The sequence below is a fragment of the Panthera pardus genome, unplaced genomic scaffold (assembly GCF_024362965.1).
Source record: "Panthera pardus isolate Hobbes unplaced genomic scaffold, ASM2436296v1 HiC_scaffold_13, whole genome shotgun sequence".
In the NCBI taxonomy this organism is placed as follows: domain Eukaryota; kingdom Metazoa; phylum Chordata; class Mammalia; order Carnivora; family Felidae; genus Panthera; species Panthera pardus.
This window is the reverse complement of record NW_026526688.1, coordinates 44,009,121-44,028,476: the sequence shown is the minus strand read 5'-3', so window position 1 is coordinate 44,028,476 and position 19,356 is coordinate 44,009,121. Positions and strand designations below refer to the sequence as shown.

General features: G+C 43.7%; 1 protein-coding gene across 3 annotated transcripts in view; it reads left to right on the top strand.

Annotated features, from left to right (window-relative positions):
- Positions 1-315: 315 nt before the first annotated feature.
- PLEKHA2 (pleckstrin homology domain containing A2) overlaps positions 316-19,356 on the top strand; it is a 72,184-nt gene continuing 53,143 nt past the window's right edge. Inside the window, exons 1-2 of one of the 3 annotated variants that reach the window (XM_019440737.2) lie at positions 14,701-14,979; positions 15,333-15,427. The gene's annotated coding sequence lies outside the window, so the exon portion shown is untranslated. Of the gene's footprint in view, positions 506-14,700; positions 14,980-15,332; positions 15,428-19,356 lie in introns of those variants that run through there. The other 2 variants (XM_053901060.1, XM_053901059.1) reach the window with 2 other exon arrangements.

The following is a 19,356-nucleotide window of genomic DNA, read 5'->3' as shown; positions in this document are numbered from 1 at the left end:
TTTTTTTTCCCTTTTCTTTTTTTGTCAATAACAAAAATGTACCAGAGTATTGAGACACTAGCTAAGGAATGGCCATGATGACAGCCGGTGGGGAAGGGGGAGGAGGAGGGGAGGTTAGGTCTAGAGACATTTTTTAGAAAGGCAGATCAGCTGTTCCCCAGAGGAAAAGCAAGGGGATCACGTGGGTAAATTGGGGAGAGGGACACGCGAGCGTGTGCGCGCGTGTGTGTGCGCGCGCGCATACACACACACGCGCACACACACACATACACACACACACACACACACACACACAAACTCTCTGAACTTAATCAGTTTTTAAAACTCTGTCTTTGAAACGGGAACTTGCCTTGGGTCTCCTGAAACCGAAAAACACAGCTCTTGCCTTCCTCCTGGAAGTCACCTTGTCCTTTGGAGCCTTCGCCTGCAGGAGGTGGCTTCCTGTGGCTGGTGAGAAGCTGGCTCCTTTTTGCAGAGTTCTTGTTCTTCCAAAACCAAGGGCGGGGTAAGTGGAGGCTGCAGACCCCTAGGGCCCCCTGAGGGGGGGGGGGGGGTCCTCTCAGTTTGGTTACCTAAGGATTAGATAAAGGAGGTTCTTTGTCGGGTGGGGGACACTCGGACTCTTATGTATGAAGAAAAGGAAGTGGGGGCGGGGTGCAGACAGATTTTGCCAAAATACAGATGGAGCCGACTAGATCCAGAACAATTCCCAAAGGAGGTCCTCCCACACCCACAGGAAGCCCCCCCCCCCCACCAAAAAAAAAAAAAAAGCTTGAAATTCAAATTATTTTAGTGCTTGGGAGATGAGAGGGGGGTGAGAGAAAGCAATGGTAGTAAATAGGAACAGAAGGGGGCAGAAAAAACAGGAAGGCTTGTCAGTATCTTTCCTAAGAAACAGCTCAGGAGAGCACCAAATATTAAAATAAATGTAGCTGGACTTGAGTAATACTTTTTATTATTTTTTTAAAAATTATTTTTAGACCGTAAAGGAGCATAGGCACAAATTTGATACATGTGGTTTCTGCCCCCAAAGAAACGGCTGCTCCCGCCTCTCCTTTTTTTAGCCTCTGTTTTTGAGACGACAGGACAGAGATGTTTTGCCCACACTGTACCCACACTCGTTCTGTTCCTCTCAAATGCGTTTCACTGCCCTGGTTTCCTCCAAAAGCTGTCCTTCTCTCATGAATGTTGTCGTGCTCTTGTTTCTGCCTCCCTTCTTGCTTTGGGTTAGAAGAGTGGAAACAATGTTGGGAGAGAAAGATGGACACCATGATGAGAAAGTGAGAGAACAGTAATTACATTTGAGAATTAGGTAGAGGGAGAAATAAAAGACCCTACTCCCTGGTGGAGGACTTGAGTCTTGCCTGGTCCTGGTTTTTGCCATTTCTTAAAGAGAATGGTTTGGATGAGACAGGGTTGCCAGAGAGATAGATACAGGATACCCAGTTAAATTTGAATTTCAGATAACCAGCAGATAAGTACCCCCAAAAGCTGACTTTACAGTTCGATGTATTTGAAGAAGTTCTTAAACCACCTTACTCCAGTGGTGTTTAAATGGTGGGTGCCTCTGGGGTAGATGGTTTTAGGGAATCCGTTTCGGAATCCGCCTGAGGTGAAGTGAGAGCCAGGTGTCACATTGGGTCTTTTCTGCTCCCACTCCCCTGGCACACTAGCCCTTCACTTCTAAAAAAGGAAAGAAAGGCATTTGTCCTAGATTGTAAAAGCCTCCAGGGGCCAGACAAGGAACACTTAGAAATATTTGTGTTTGTGTGGAGAAAGCAAAAGCCTTTTTGACTGAGATACCAATCATTTCACAAATTAGGTGGTTTCCAAGTTATCGTTTTCCGTAAAACTTGGAGAAAAACCTAATTGAGTTGACCGCTGATAGATCATCAGAATAATTTTTTTAAAACTGTCTTTATTTTTCAGAGCGGGTTTTGGGTTCACAGCAAAATTAAGCAGAAAGTACAGAGAGTTCCCACATACCCCTTGCCCTTATACAGGCACAACCTCCCCCCATAGAATAATTATTGAAGGAAAGTTTCTAAGTGATATCTGACCTATAAGGTGAAGGAATCCAAAGAATTGAGTGACACTGCCAGATTTGGCCCTGCTGAAAAACAAATCTCAAGTTCCCTGGCAAAGGTGGACTGGCCACGGATCTTCATATAGGGTCTGTATTCATGAGCAAGCCAGTCATTCCAGGTGTGCCTCTGAAGCCATAAGCCTAGAAATATGTCCCTATTTTCCTTTCTTCTTGTCAGCCCTGGACATTGTCATGACAAAGCTCCTTGTGGCCCCATCTACTTATTCAAGTGAACAAGGTTTCTCAATGTTTACATTCATAAAAATGAGATGGGGGAAAATATTGGTGCTAGGCCTGCTCATTCTTGCAATAAGTAATATTAATTGATGGATATTTGAATTAATTACATATGTATGTAAATATATTCAAATCCATATAGGTAAAAATCCATCCTCATCCATTAGGAGAGATAATTCTTACGAGGAGAATAATTTTCAATATTTTACTGTTTTATGTTTAATGATCAATAAAATACATATTTATCATGTTACTGATGATGGTAACAATGGCTTCGTCTCAGGAAATGTTTTAATACCTTATGGTCACAGGATATTTTTTGAAATTGTAAAATTAATTTACACATGCATATTTGTTTCAAAAAAGATGATAGGGTAATCAGTAAAAGATGTCCAAAGGATAGATGTTCAAATAATAAAAGATGTCATAAAAATATTTGGATGCAAATCTTTAACGGAAGTGGAATGAAGATACAGTTCGTGGAGGAAAGGGAATGACTTAACATTTCTGTTAAGGAACTTCGTGTTCATTTTGAAAAAAAGAGTGATGGTGTCAAATTACTATGGTGCTTAGATTCTATTGGGTGCATTGAAAAGAGTGATATAACAGTTTTATTTTAAAACATTCGATGAAAACAATCTACAGACTACATCCCCTGCCAGTACTCAAACCACGAAAAGCTATAGATACCAACTTAAAATGTGTGAAGGGATGTGTAGTTTTCAGCATTTTTAGGGGGTGTAAGGGAAGAAAAGTTTGAAGACGTCTGCTTTATATCATTTTCTTACTAACACTTCCGCTCAAAATATAGTAGTTACATTTCCAGATTCTTTACAACTTTGAACAACAAAAATCCTAGGCACCATTCTACCTGCTGTTTCAGGGGTGCCGTTGTCCAAAGTTCTGTGTACCTCACCGTGCTGCTCATCTACTCTGAACTGAGTGGTAGTCATAGGGTCATGCACAAGGGCTTAAATTGGAGAAACCAGAAATAAACCACCCCCTCGACCTCACGGCTGAACTATTTCAAGAATACGCAGTTACGTTTCAGTGGCCATGATTTGACTCATGGCGCACTCAGTAACATATAATTACGAGCTGCCTTCAACAGACTTCTGCACTGCTTGCTTCTCACCTTCTGAATATAGAGGAACCACAGCAGCATTTTATGGTAACTGATTGAAATGATCTAACCAACCCTTCTGTGCGCCCTGTTATAGGAGAGTGACTTTCTCGAACACCAGCTGAGGTCCTGGAGTTTCTCCAAGTACCAAAACCTTGCTTTTTAAAAAGAAGACAGAAAAATGAATGGGAGCAGCCATGTGCCCTGATGACAGAGGAAACGCACATGTGGGAAACTATGGGATAGGAATGGTAGCAGTTGAGGTAGGAGGGCAATGGAGCACTGCTTTTCATATCAGAACTAAAAACTAAATGTTAGTTCACCACAAATGGAGTACTGCCAGCCACAATATGTGAAAGTGTGCTTAACCAGTGTGTGGGCTTCGTGAGTAGTGGTGCCTCTGTTAATCTAGGGTCAAGAAGGATATGTTGCATCACAAGTGATTTTTAAAAATAGCTAGTATCTATTTAAGCATAAAACTCTCATTTTTTAAGCTTATAATTTTTCTCTTTAATTAAACGTCTTATTTTGAGTTAACTGTAGATTCACATGCAGTTGTAAGAAATAGTTCAGAGAGATCCTATGCACCCTTCATCCAGTTTCCCCCAGTGGTGGCACCTTGTAAACCATGGTACAATACAACAAGAATACTGACACTGATACAGCCAAGAGAAAGAACATTTCTATCAGCACAAGCGGCCCCTTGTTGCCCTTTTATAGCCCCACCCACTTCCCTCCTACTCCACGCCTTTCTTGACCTCGCAATCACGTATTCGTTTCCCATTTCTATAATGTCATTTTAAAAATGTTATATAAACGGAATCAATATACAGTATGTAGCCTTTGAGGGACTGGCTTTTCTTCACTCAGCATACTTTTCTGAATATTCATCCTTTTTGTTGTGTATGTCAGTAGCTTGTTCCCTTTTATTGTTGAATAGTATTCCATCATATGGATCTAACACAGTTTAACTCTTCACCAGTTGAGGGACATTCAGGTTGTTTCCAGGTTTTGGCTATTATCAATAAAGTGGCTATAATCATTCATATACAGGTTTTTGTGTAAACATGTCTTCATTTCTCTAAGGTGAATGCCCAGCAGTACGATTATTGGATATATGATAGTTGCATGTTTACTGTTTTAAGAAACCGCCGAACTGTTTTCCAGAGGATCTATACCATTTTACTTTCCTACCAGCAATGTATCATGATCATTTCTCTTTGTCCTCACCAGCATATGACATTGCCACTGTTTTTTATTTTAGCCATTCTGGTAGGTGTGTAGTGTTATCTCATTGTGGTACTGTTTTTTGTTTTTGTATCTTTTGAAATTGTTTCCATTTTTATTGAGATATAATTGACATATAACATGGTATTAAAGTATACAGTATAATATATATATATATATGTATATTATGGTAACCACAATAAATTTAGTCAACATCCATCACCTCATGCAGCTACAAATTTTTCTGTGATGAGAAATTTTAAGATCTACTCTTCTGACAAGTTTCAAATATACAATACAGTGTTGTTAGTTTAGCTCTAGGCACCATGCTATATATTATATTCCCAGAACTTATTTATAACTGGAAGTTTGTACCTTTTGACCATCTTCACCTATTTCCTCCTACCCCAACTACTCTGTCTCTGGCAACCACCATATGCGTGTGTGTGTGTGTGTGTGTGTGTGTGTGTGTGTGTGTATGTATTACAATATGTATGCGTATGTATATATATCACATTTTCTTCATCTATTTATCCATCATTGGACATTCAGGTTATTTCCATTTCTTGGCTATTGTGAACAATGTTACAATGAACATGGGCTAGCTCATGCAGATAATCCTCTGAGGTAGTGATTTTGCTTCCTTTGAATATATACTCAGAAATGGAATACTGGATCATATGGTATTTCTATTTTTAGTTTTTTGAGGAACCTCCACACTGTTTTCCATAGTGGCTGCCCTAATTTACATTTCCACTAAGAGTGCACCAAGTTTCCCTTTTCTCCACATCCTTGCCAACAATTGTTATCTTTTGTCTTTTTGATAATAGCCATTCTGATAGATGTGAGGTGATATCTCATTGTGGTTTTGTTTTGCATTTCCCTGCTGATGAATGATGTTGAGCATCTTTTCATATACCTCTTGGTTATTTGTATGTTATTTTTATAAAAAAATTTAATTTTTAATCAGGCTTTTGTTTTTGCTATTGAGTTGTGTGAGTTCTTTTTATATTTTGGATATTAACTCCTTATCAAATACGTGATTAGTTGTGGCACCTGGTGGCTTAATTGGTTAAGAGTCCGACTCTTGATTTTGGGTCAGGTTCATGGTATTGAACCCTGACTGGGCTCTGCCCTGACAGTGTGGAGCCTGCTTGGGATTCTTACCCTCTCTCTCTCTGTCTCTGTCTCTCTCTCTGTCTCTCTGCCCCTCCCCTGCTCATGCTCATTCATGCCCACACACTCTCTCTCAAAATAAATAAACATTTAAAATATACATGATTAGCAAATATGTTCGCACATTCAGGAGGTTGCCTTTTCATTTTCTTGATTGTTTCTTTTGCTGTGAAGAAACTTTTTAGTTTGATGTATTCCCACTTTGTTTGTTTGTTTGTTTGTTTGTTTGTTTTGTTTTGTTTGCTTTTGGTGTCAAATCTAAAAACATCATTGCCAAGAGTAGTGCCAAAGAGCTTACCTATTATGTTTTCTTCTAGGAGTTTTATGGTTTAAAGTGTTCAGTATTTTTAATTTTTGCAATTTTATTTTCACCAACTTTTTACTTGTAAAGTTTTTTATATGGGCATTAAATATTTTTAAAAAATTTGTATTATTAAACAAAAGGTACATAATACACATGATACAACATTTAAAAAAGTAAGAGGGTATGAGTGAATCCTGCCTGCTCTTAACCACCTCCCTCAGAGGTGGTCTGCTCCCCACAGGCCACCACTCCTACCAGCAAAACTACATGGAACTTTCCACCTAAAATAAAGGCGCTGATCACAGTTTAACTACCTTTTCCTACCCCAAGGTCATCACCAGGAATGACAAAGATTGTCTTGAGCACATATAACTTCTGGGAATTCTTTTTTTTTTTCTTTTTAATGTCTATTCATTTTTGAGAGAGACGGAGAGACAGAGCATGAGTGGGGAGGGGCAGAGAGAGACGGAGACACAGAATGGGCTCAAACCCATGAACTATGAGATCATGACCTGAGCTGAAGTCAGACACTTAACTTACTGAGCCACCCGGGCACCCCAAGTTCTGGGAATTCTTAACTTTTCTTTCCCCTCCTTTGTTGTCAGCTAATCCATTTACAGACATAGGAATGAACGGAATAAAATAATTTCCTTCTCCATCCTGCTCCTCCTCTGTCTCTAATATTGTCTCCTTTCTCCTGCTGTTTCTAATCTTCTGAGGACTAGAAAACCACATAACTGAACCTTTAGTAAGCAAGGCTAAGAAAGGCTCTCCTTAATACAGGGACTTTGGCTACAAAGAGGCCCCTTCCCTCTTGCTTTCTGTGTTTGGAATTCCACTCGGGAGACTCAAGTTGCCAGAAGGGTGACCTCCAGATCAGTGCCAAATCCCCTATATGTCTTTTCAGCAAGACTGTGACATCTTTTGTCATCAGATGCTGGAGGGTGCATTTGACTATATTTATCCAATTAGAACATTCACAGCATCATTAAGTATTAGGTGTAAGGATAAATTTGGCTTGTTATTATTTAATTACTAAATAATAGTAGGCTGGACCAGGCTTAATTCTCCAGCCTAGTGTTATACTTAGTTTTAATATAGTTTGATAGACATGTGAAGTCATCATAGATACTATGATGAAATTTGGAAGAAGACCCTTGAGCAAATTACCTGTTTCCAGTGAATCATAATGAGTTTCACTAGATCTCAGGGTTCAGGTTGGTAATCAGTTTCTGTATATCTTTTCCAGAGGCAGGAATTTTAATGTGAATGGAATAAAATTGGCTACAATGCTTTTGAAAAATGTATCCACAGACTGACAAGTATTTTTAATTTGAGGATAAAGTTAGTTCTATGGTTTTTTTCTTTTGATTTACTTTTTATTTTTTAAAAGCTTATTTATTTATTTTGAGAGAGAGAGAGAGAAAGAGAGAGTGTGAGCAAGGGAGATGCAGAGAGAGAGAGGGAGAGAGAGACTCCCAAGCAGGCTCTGTGCTATCAGTGTGGAGCCTAACTCAGGGCTCCATCTCACCAACAGTGAGATCATGATCTGAGCTGAAATCAAGAGTCAGATGCTTGACCAACAAAGCCACCCAGGCGTCTCAGTTATATGGTTTTTAAGTCACAAAGCAGCTATGAGATCTCTGAGGTAATTTTATTTATTTTAAAAAAATGTTTATGTATTTATTTTGAGAGAGAGAATGAGCAGGTAGATCTGTGCTGTCAGCGCAGATCCTGATGCGGGGCTTGAACTCACGAACCATGAGATCATGACCTGAGCCAAAATCAACCAATTGAGCCACCCAGGTGCCCCTCTAAGGTACTTTTAAATTAAAATATATTTATCTCCTTTTAAACCTAGTATTTTTTTTCTAGTAACAAAATACTATGGGCTTATTAAAGAATACTTGGAAAATTCACCAATACAAAAATTTTTTAAAATCACCTGTAAACCTAACTCAGATAATTACTTTTAACACTTTTAGTATATCCCTGCAAAACTGAATTTTTTTTTTATTAAACACACACACACACTGGTTATCTCTGGAGAGGAGAGTAGTGTTTGGGGCACATGAGCAGAAGAAATATTTGTTCATACTTACTCTTTTGCACCTTCTGAACTTTGTACTGTGTGTATGTATTTCCTATTAACAAATAATGGAAGGACATAAATTCACGTTCAAATATCCTTTGTGCTTTCTTGTTGTTTTGTAATAACCAGCTTGTGTTAAGAACCACTGATATAAAAGTCCGCCCACTTCACTGACTACCATAGGCATCTCTTGGAATAAACTGGATAAAGTTTATTCCAGTTAATGACTTTGACTATATTCACCCATAAGTATTTGCTAATAGCAGCCCCCTCCGTAGGCTCATTGTCAAGGAAATGAATTATGTAACTGGTCTAAGCAAATATAAAGTTAACTGTAGTGTTAAAATATGGTCATGGATACAAAGCTAATGTATCTATTCATTCTCTCTTTCTGATTCTATGGGTCCAATTCCTCCCATATAATCACAGGGCATCTCTAGGGATGCAGGAATCCCAGCAGGGCACTGCACTTATTCAAACTGACAGAAAAACAATGCCATCAGCATGAATCAATAGGAATGGTGCATTTGGCCAGCAGACTGTTATTTCTGGGGAGAGGATGTGCAGTTTTGAGATTTATTAGTGTCAGATTTAGCTGTATAGCAATATTTTCCCAACTTTGTTACTAGGAAATAGCCCTTTTGGCCTGTGTATGTATGCATTGCATGTATATATGTATGTATACATATGTGAAGCAAAAATACTACAGACTGGATGGCTTAAACAACAGAAATGTATTTTCTCCCAGTTCTGGAGGCTGAAGTCTGAGATCAGTTGGCCAGCATGTTTGTGTTCTGGAGAGAACTCTCCTCCTGGCTTGCAAGCAGTCGTTTCCATGCTGTGTGTTCTCATGGCCTTTCTTTGGTGCACACAGAGAGATCTCTTCTTCTTATAAGGTGACCAGTCTATAGGATTCAGGCCTCACCCTTATGACCTCATTTAACCTTAATTACCTTCTAGAAGCACTGTCTCCAAACACAGTCACATTGTCAGGTCTTCAACATATGATTTTTTGGTGGTGGTGGAGGGGGGCACATAATTCAGTATTTATATATTTATATTTTACAAGTTTAATTTTATATACAAACTTTTAAGTGTTCCACCAAAGTTTTATCTTTTTTGAATTTACTTTATTACTGCCCTTTACTGTTGTTTCCCTTATCCTATAAACAGAAATTGCCAAAGCTTCTTCCATTGCCCATTTCTCCTATTCTCCAGGTTCTGAGAGTTTGAGCTAAGAGATAACCCTGGGTGCTGGGCAGGGTTCATCTTTCTCCTTAAAACCTAAATTCTTCCATCTGTAAAATGAGATTAATAATCACTAATCCTGTGAAAGGGAAAAGAAGGAATAGTTAATAATTTACCATATAATGTTAATTCTTTGCAATAAAAGTTTCAAAATGAAATGCAAAGATCTTAATCCAAAGGTACCATACTGATTTTTTAAGTGTAACAGACAAGCTCAGCGCTTGCTATGTACCTTAGAAACATTAACTCACTCAATCTCAACAACAATGGTATGAGATAGGTTATCTATTATGACCACCTTCCCCATTTTATGGAAACACAGAGAAGTAAAATAACTGGTCATGCCTTTGCAGCTAATTAGTGACAGTCAGGAGGCAAATCCTGGCGCTAGAGTCCAGTGACTACCCAGTCACTATGAAATTGCTGCTTATTCACTGCTAATTGTGTCATTTCCTGGCTCAAAAACCTTCAGGGACTCTTGAAGCCTAAAATAATAAATACAACTCATTAGTTTAGCAATGAAGACCCTCCAGCTACTTTTCTTTCCCATTTTGTTTCCCATGAAAATGCTTCATCTCCCTACTGTGCTCCAGCTGAACTGGACTACCCATACTTCTCCAAATTGATGCCATGCATTCTTGCTTCTGTGCCTTGCCCTTGATGCAGTCTTTACCTGGGGCCCACCTGTTCTCAGCCCCTCTGCACCTTCTATGTCTTCCTTTCCCTTCAACATCCTTCCATACTGCCATCTCCTTTATGCATTTTCTCCCGCACCTCTCAACCCCAGCTGGTTGTGATTTTTCCCACAGAATTTTATCTCCCCTCGTCAATCTGTGTATACAAGTTTCTGGCTTTTATAATAGTTATTTCTGTATATGTTGTACTGTCTCCTTGTATATTCCCTCCTTATTTCTGTATATTTCTGTATATTTCCTCCCAACTTTTTTTTTTTTTTTAACATTTATTTATTATTGAGAGAGAGAGACAGACCGTGAGCAGGGGAGGGGCAGAGGGAGAGGGAGACACAGAATCCGAAGCAGGCTCCAGGCTCTGAGATGTCAGCACAGAGCCCAATGTGGGGCTCGAACTCATGAACTTCGAGATCATGACCTGAGCCACCCAAGCGCCCCTCCTCCCAACTTTAAGGATGGGTTCCTTGAGGGCTACAATATACTTTCTCATAGAGCTTTAAAAATTTTTTTTTTATTAAAGTCTTAAATCATTATTTGGTTGTTTTTTTTTTTGACAATCAAATGTATGCATGCTTATTGCAAAAAATTAAACATTATAGAACTACATCTCTTAGAAAGTGAGATACACTATTATAATCCCTCCTCCCCCACCCTAAGAGAACTGTGGTTAACAGTTTGGAATGTAGTCTTCTACACTTTCTTCATACAATAAACATGTGTAATTTTTATTTACAGAAATAGGACTATACCATACAGACAGCTCTGTACCTTTTTTCCACTTAAAATATTTAGCATTTTTCATATGTTTTATAAAGAGGTACACACCTCATTCTTTTTTAACAGCTGCATAGCATGGGATTGTATGGATGTACCAGTATTTACCTGTTCAATCCGTGTTGATGAGCATGAGGGTGATTTCCAATTATCAACATTATGAACAATACTGCAGTGAGTATGTATGTATATATTTCATATATATACATGGCATATGGACACATACATATATACTGCCTATATACTGTATATGTCTCCAGATGACTTTCAATAACACATACCTTTGGACATGAAATTGCTAGGTGAAATGGAATGGAGGTTCTAAATGTTGACAGTTATCAACAATGTGGTTGGGAAGAGTCTTGTGTTATGTCTTTCTGTACTCTTCACAAGCTCAGTGGTTAAGAGGGCAGGCTCTGGCTTCAGGCCGCACAGGTTTGTATCTAGGCTGGGTCTCTATGCCTTAGTCATCTTATCTCTGAGAACATAATAGGACCTTGCTCCCAGTTAAGACTTAAGTGAGATAATCCAGGTAAAACAATTAGCATTTAGCAAGTACCTGAATAATAAGAAAATGCAAGATACATGGTGGGAGGAAAAATGGTAATAGGTTCAGATAATTGTTTGTTGAATGAATAGGACTGAGGAGGACAACAGTTAGTTTGAATAATCTTTTTGGAAATGGATGGTACTTCGCTATGGAAACTAATAGTAACTATTTATGAAATGTCCAGCTAGCATTAGAGTTGTAATGGCCTTGGAGAAATTTATCTCTGTGCAAAATTAACTGGCCTGAACCAGGATCAACCAATGACCTTGGCTTTTTGAGTCTCACACTTTCCCCAATGGAACTAATGGGCCCTGGCTGCAGCCTGGTACCTTATGTAATGTGTATCTTTAAGGACAGAAAACAATGCATTTGCCCAGAGGGTGTGCTAGCTCACCACTGAAGGTTATTAGGCCATCTAGTTACCCAGTTATTAATATTGAAAAGAAATAGAAAATGCATAAATAAATGGCTAGAGTACAAGTGTACTGTTTATAGATTCTTGGGTTCTGGGCCAGAAGTCTCCATCTTCATGGAAAGGTTCCTATACCAATAATAGAAGATTCTGGGGGTAGTCAACCCTGGGTTCTAGAACTAACTCTGCCTCTAATTAGCTGCAAAACCTTGAGCAAGTTGTTGAAACTCATCTTGCTGACACAATGAGGGGACTGAAATAGCTGATGCGAAAGGTCCTTTTTTGACATTCCTTTCCCCACAGGCGGTTACATTTTCAGACATCAGGACTATTTATTGCACTGAAAAAACACGAATAATCAGGTAATGGAAGTATTCTTTAAATGTCCAGGTCAAGAGATGGCAAAGGGGCCACAGCAGGGCACAGATTCAACTGACACCTGCTCTGTGGTGCCCACTACAGGAGGAGGTGGGGGGTGTCCATTGAGAAAGCACCCAGAAATCTAGGAATAAGGGAGTGGAATCGGGGCAGAAATTGTAGTCTAACTGGGGCCAGGTTTTGGCCAGGGGCAAATATGGTGGTAAGTGGGGCTGGCTCCCAGTGAAATACGAGCATCACCCAAAGTACATTGATGACCCTCGTTCTAGTCCAGTGTATTCTTGCTCCTGTCCAGTAAATTGTACCCGTCTTCTCAGGCTCATTTCAAAGTCCATCTCCTTTTTGATACAAGTCCCCTTTTTACCTCTCCCCCCAGATGTCTTGTTCCTTTAAAGACTGACTGTACTTATTCTCTGTGCCATTTTCATGGCACTTCCATGAGGGATACGAGGCTAACTCAGCCTTCAAGTGACACTTGTACCCTTCTAATGAGACCCGAGGCCTTTGGCTCCCTTTGCTTACCAGGCATCCAATACAGTAGTGCACAGAAAATATTTGCGGCTCTGTGATTGAGTGACTCAGGCAGGCCCCATGGGGAGTAGAGTTTTATGGATTTTAATATGAACCATACCATGGAATCTGAGACTTTTACCTCATTGCTCATACTGGAAACCGTCAGTTCCAGTCAGATTTGCTTGGCGCTGGGTGGAATTTTGTTACTTTTCACAATGAAAACCATAATCTAATTTTTAAATAAAAAAACATTTACATAACACCTACTTCATGTACCACAGTAATCTAAACAGTACAAAAGTTAACTCAATTTACTTTTCATAACGACCCAGATAGGAACTGAGGCACAGAAATGTCATTTGCCCAGGGATCAAAGCTAGTAAGTGGCAGAGCTGGGATTCAAACCCAGTCCATATGGTTCCAGAGAACATGCTCCTTAAGACGCTATGCTGCCTGAAACCTATGAGTAGCAAAAATCTTCACGAGCAGAAAAAAATGGACGTTGATATATTTATTTCAAAGGAAATGTTTTTTTCCTTGTGTCCCCCCTTCCTCATTCGAAGCAAAATGCTCTAACGCAAAAAGTCTTTTCTTTCTTTCTCTCTCTTTCTTTCTTTCTCTCTGTCTCTCTCTCTCTTTCTTTCTTTCTTTCTTTCCTTTTTTCACACCTGAGAGAGCAGGCAGCTCATTTTTGCTCTGGCAATCAAAATGGAAGAGGAAACTTGTGTGGTTTCATCACTGGTGCGTTCGGGGTGTGTGCTGCTACCTCCCTCCGGCTCCAGGTCCCCCGCTCCCAAGCTTTGTTGCCTCAGCTCCTGGAGACTTTTCAGCATGCCTTTCCCCCGTATCAGTGGGATGTGGACCAGCCTTTCCATCCCTCCCGCACAGCCAGTCCCTGTGCCCGAGCCTCTTGAGGCTCCCTTTGTCCGCTTCTCCCTCGAAGCCTCAACACGCCCGCATCAGAATCCCCAGAAGCAGCATCTCCCCGTCCTCCATCCCAAGGGTGAATAATCCACTACGTGTCCATGTTTCCGATGTCTTGCGCCTCACTTTCTGTATATGTAAATGATCTCCCCTTGTGGGAGGCCGGCGTCAGAACCTGACAGACCTGCCACTGATAGACTGTGGGACCCAGGGCAGATTACTTAACGTCTCTGAGTCTCGGTTTCCTCATCGTGAACGGGATTGAGATCCATAGGGTTGCCGTGTGGACCAAGTGAGATAATTCAGGGGCTGCACCGGCACACAGTAATTTTCTTAGGTTCCCCTTGGCATTATTTACTTAACGCATGCTTGTCTATTTTCCTTCTTCTTTTTTTTTTTTTTTTTCCCAGAGCACCCTCCCGCTTTGAGGGCAGGAAAGGCGACTTTGCGTCGTCATACTCTGATAAAGTCCCCATACCCCTCGTTAAAAACGTCCGGTGCCACTGGGCTCTTCTGGCACATTCATGACAATCCAGGAGAATCGCTTCTTCTTCTCACCCCAACCCTAAACTTTCACCCTGAGGCCCCAGAAAGGCTAAGGGCTCCCGATCCGAGGGAGGCCCGGCTGAAGTCGCGGGGTGGGGCTCTGGGAAGAAGAAACGGGGTTCAAGAGGGAACCCGCGCTGCGGCTCGCCTCCCTCCTTCAAGGATGCCCTCAGCCCCGGGCCCCCTTTCGGCTCGGGACACCTGCTGCCCGCGGCTCGGCGTCGGAGGCAGTCCTCCTCCGCGCGGCCGTCTCCGCGGGCCGGGTCCCACCTGCGCGGCCGCCGACCCCGGCGAGGTGGTCCCGGCCCGCGCCTGGCGCGCGGCCACCAGGGCAGCCTCCCGGGCGCCCCGCCCCCGCCTCCTCCGCGCAGCCCGCGGCGCCCGGCCGCGCCCCCTCCCACCCCACGGCGCCCCGGCACCCCTCTCCTCCCCCGGCGGGCTCGGCGGAGCATTGTACTCACATCCGGGGCTGGGTTTTGCTTTAATGCGAAACGTAATTAACCCGGAAAAAAGAGCCGAGAGACAAGAGAGAAGGAGGGGTGGGGGTGGGGGGAGAAGAGCGAGAGGAGCGAGAGGCACCGAGAGTTTGGCAGCGAGATAAAGAAATCCCCCGAGAGCGACGGCCCGGCCGGCCGGAGCGGTGCGTCCCACCCCGATGTAAACCACCCTGCCCGAGCCCCGGCCGCCGCACGGCGGGGTAAGTGGGGCGCCCTGGCGGGTCCGGGAGCAGAGAGGCGCAGAGGGGCGCGCGGGGGCCGGCGGGGCTGCGGAGCAGGGGGAGCAGGAACGCGGGCGGGGGCGCCGAGGGCGCGCAGGCGGGGGCTGGGTGCGCCTGTCGTGGTGGCTGACGGTGAAGGGAAAGGTCGCCGTGGCCCGTGGGCGCCTCCGGCAGCCCCCGGGAAATCCCTGAGGGCAGCCCCTCCTCCATTTTTCTGGAGCATCCGGGGTGGCCAAGGTCGCCACCGCCAGGGGTCGGGCTGCGGGGGTGGGGCCGCGCGGAGGGGGGTGGGGGCGGGTGTTCTGCTGAGCTGCATTTTCTCACGTTTGCAGCGGCGAAACTTCTCTGCGGGTTCTGGCGCTGGAGCACCGGCCTCGCAACGACTGCCCGGGCTGCGGGTAGGGGAGGAAAGCGGAGAACGTCCCAGGCAAGTCCCGTGGGCTCGGACTGGGCCAAGGATCCTCATTTTTCTCTTCCCCTATTACCTTATTACGTGACAGGCCTACAGTGCTCCCCTAGGGAGATCCCTTCCTTTCCATTGGGTCCAGCTCGGGCCCTCGGGCTTCTGGAACTCCAGGCTGTGGGGGTGACTTGAAGGAAAACTGTCCTAAGATCCAAGTTCGGTGCCAGATTGGGAAAGCACCCTCGAGAGAGCTGTCTCTGGCTCTCACTAACTTCTTCCTCACCTTATACGCTTCCCTTTTCTGCTCTAGTTCTGAAGACTGTTACTTCATCAAATTAACAACAAAAAAATAACAAAACCCCAAACCAAAAGAAAAAAAAAACAGATAAAGGAGGAGGAAAGGGAAAAAAGAGGCCGTGCAGGAAGGAAAAGTGTACAGGCACCTCCAGAGAGGAGGCGCGGCAGGGCCACCTCCACTTGGGCCTTACACATCTCCTCCCCCAGGCCAGCCCTCCCCCACACCCCCAGCCTTTTGCCTGAAAGTTTCCTTCCTTCTTAGCGAGTTTGGGTTCAAGCCGAATCTCCCCCCTCTAACTCCGTCTCCCGTTCCTCCTCTTTGCTTTCTTTAGGACTCCAAATGGTTTTTTTTTTTTTTTTTTTTTTTTTTTTTTTCCCAGAGGAGAGTAAACAGCAGAAAGAGGGAGGGGAAAGCATTTTACCAGGACACCAGCTGTGGTTCTTGGAGGCACCTCAGCCCGCTGAGTGGTGGTTTGCACTGGGGCTGAAGTTCCAAAATTGTACTCCTGTTCCTAATATATCTAAGTCAGCCCCCTTTTCCCTCCTTTCTGGAGCTTCATCGTTGTTCTTTGGTGTCAAAGCCTTCAGAAACAGTAAAGCCAAAAGTCTTGAAAGAATAGAAGTGTTTGTGTTCTGTTTCACGGTTGCACTCAGTTGACATTTAATGGATAGTAAGGATAGGAAAGACATGAACTAAACCCAGCCTCTGTCTTCAGGGAGCTTGCAGTCTGATGGAGGACGCAGGCTGTACATGAGTGCCTAAAATAGAGATCCGGGGTGCTCTGAGAAACCAGAAGAGGCTTTTTAAAAAGCATCCTCCTTTCAGATACTTGTCTTCTCCATGTGTGCCGGTTGAACACACAATGACTTTTGCCATAGCAAAGTCTAGCTTGAAGTCTAGACGCTGTGGGCAGCCCAATGTATGACGTCTCCTGGGTGCTAAGCCAAATGTTTGTTGAATGAATGAATGGATGAATGAATGGCTGCAGGTACATGAATTGCTTGCACCTGTCCAGTTGGAAGGGAAAAGAACAGTGTGGCAGTAACTCAATCCTGTAGAGATTTGGTTCACCAAGCTGGCGCATGAGGGTTTCCTCTGATGTTGCCTTTAGACCTTGTCTCCTATTTCTAAGCCTTTCTACAGGGTGTCTGTGACGCCCCTGGTGGTGTTCCAGCTAGCTAATGATGGGAGCCCTGCTCACCTCGCAGATGGGGGTAATTAATCACCTAGGTTTGATTTGGAAACCGGCTGCTCCTTGGTAGAGAGTTTGCAAGCCTGTCTTTTCCCTTGTCGGTGCTTTCTTCTCTCTTCTGTATAAGGAAGTAGGGCCTGCATCTTGTCATCCTAGTGAGCCGAACCATATTGCGCTCGGTATTTTAGCAACGTTAAAATAAATCCTGGAGACATGCAGGTTTTGGTTGGTGCCTACCTCTAGAGAGCTTCTGTGAAAGTGGGACGGGAGAAGTATTAGTTGTATCAGTCATATCCCGAACAGCCAGCCCTCCTGCTTGCTTGCTGGGTGTTTGCTAAAAGTGCTGGAACACTGTGAAGTAGCTCCAAACAGCAGGAGCATGGTCTTCATTGTGTGCACCCAGCTGGCACTTCATTGATTTCCTTTCTTCATGAGGCCGGTGGACAGGTGGGGGATGCCCCTGTCAAAAGGCTGGAGTGCCTCAAGTTGGATCTTGCTGTGCGCCACAGTGCAGTAAATACTTCTGATTCACTGAAGTTACTGTGGCTTATTCTGGCCCATGTAGTCCCGGGCTTAGAAAAGAGCGTCCGGGTGCTGGTACACTGGACTTCCCCACCTCTTCTGTCTTCCTACTGTGAGCAGTCTCGGTCGCCTTACTTTCAGTTTTCCATCTGTCTTAGTGAGTTGGATAGGACTCCTGCAATCTAATCTGTTAGGCTTTGGAAAGGAAGGAAGCAGAGCAAATATTGTAGTGTGACAGCCTATGGGGAGAGGAGAATCTTAGCCCTGCCCAGTATAAGCCCATCACTGAGCCAGGGAATGGGACAGGGTGGGGAGATAGGGCTGCTGAGAGGTGGGAGGGATGGGGTCCCTTCCTTCCTGTTCCAGGAGCGGGTGCAGCGGGACCATAACTGGAAGACTCCATTGACCTTTATTCCGAATCTTGGGTTGCTCCGCTCTCCCCTCCCCTGGCCCCTGCTGTGAAGCCCATCCAACCTTTTAGGCTTTATAATTTATCTCCTTTGTGAAAGCCCCTTCTCTGTTGACTGAAGTGACTGGAGAGGATTAAAAGCTGAATTGAGCTCTTTCACTGTGGAGGTCACAGCCTGCTGAGGCAGGAGCTCCTAACACTGCCCAGTGTGGGCAAAAGGCTTTCAGCGTTGGGCCTGTGGTGTGCCTTTCTGCCCACAGAGGCTGGCAGCTGAGATAAAGAGGGTGGGAAGCTAGGTCCACTTGTCCTTACACTCTTGAGAAACACTGTAGTTAAAGGGCAAAGGCCGGGATTCGCTGCCCCATCAGCTAGGACTTAAATTTGGCCATCTACTTGCAAAGGGGCTCTCTCTCCCCCCTTGTGATGCTTCTGTAGGCGGAGCGGGGAGGCAGGGCGGAGTCCCTTCCCTGGAACCTGATCTTTGCGGGCTTGGGTTGTTAACTTTCAGGGTAGCCTGGCCAAGATGGAGTCTGTGGATCTCTTGGATTGTTTCTTTAAATTCTCCTGAAGAATTTTAGAGATGTAAACTATGATGGTTCTTGGAGTAGAGGGAACAGTAAGGGAGGTTTATGCCTTTCTTTGAGGGGGATCCCTTTCTCTTGACATTTGCTTGTTGATATTGGAGGGGTAGAGACGGCCCGTGCAGCTGCCTGCCCTGTAATAAGCAGCTCTGCGGTAGTAATGGTAACCGTATGCTACTTGTCAGGCACTTCACACACATGCACACGCATCATAACAACATTTAAGCAGTGCTTACTCTTTACCAGAACTCCTGTTAAGCACTTTCACACATTATTTTATTTAATCCTCACGGCCACCTTTGAAGTAGGTAAAGCGATTCTCTCCGTTTTGCAGATGAGGAGAAGAGTTCAGTGGAGTCTGTCTGACTCTAAAATACATGCTCTTTCACTTCACTCTCCCACATTGATGGACAACTGAAATCAGCATGCCCTTTTTAATGGTCACCTTCGTGCAAGAGTTTAGTCAAATGCACTCCTACTGGTCATTGTCACCTGCACATCCTCTTAGCCACACCCAGTCCGTCCTCCTCCCCACCTTCTCTTTAGACAGGTTGAGGCCATTTACAGTTTCCCCTGGCACTTTGCAAAAAGGCTAGTAGACAGAAGTAATGATGTTGCCTTTTCATTTTTCTACTGCCTGTGTTTTAGCGGGTCAAGTTTTAAATGAAGATTTCAGCTCCCGATTCCTGTTAGGAAACCCTGCAGTGAAAACTAAAATAATTGTGTCTTCTAAGTGGGTGGGGGAGGGGACTGCCACACTTCTGAAAGTTGGAGATCTCCGTTTTTATTGGCTAACTTATAAACCAGGTGTGGCTGCTCACCTACCTGTGCCCGAGATCTCTGGTGGAGCCTTGGGCCACGGGAAGGCCTTCGTTTCCTCCTGGCTGCAACAGCCACATTTTCTCTGACCGTAGATGAAGTTGCTGTTAAAAGACGTCATGACTGTTTAAA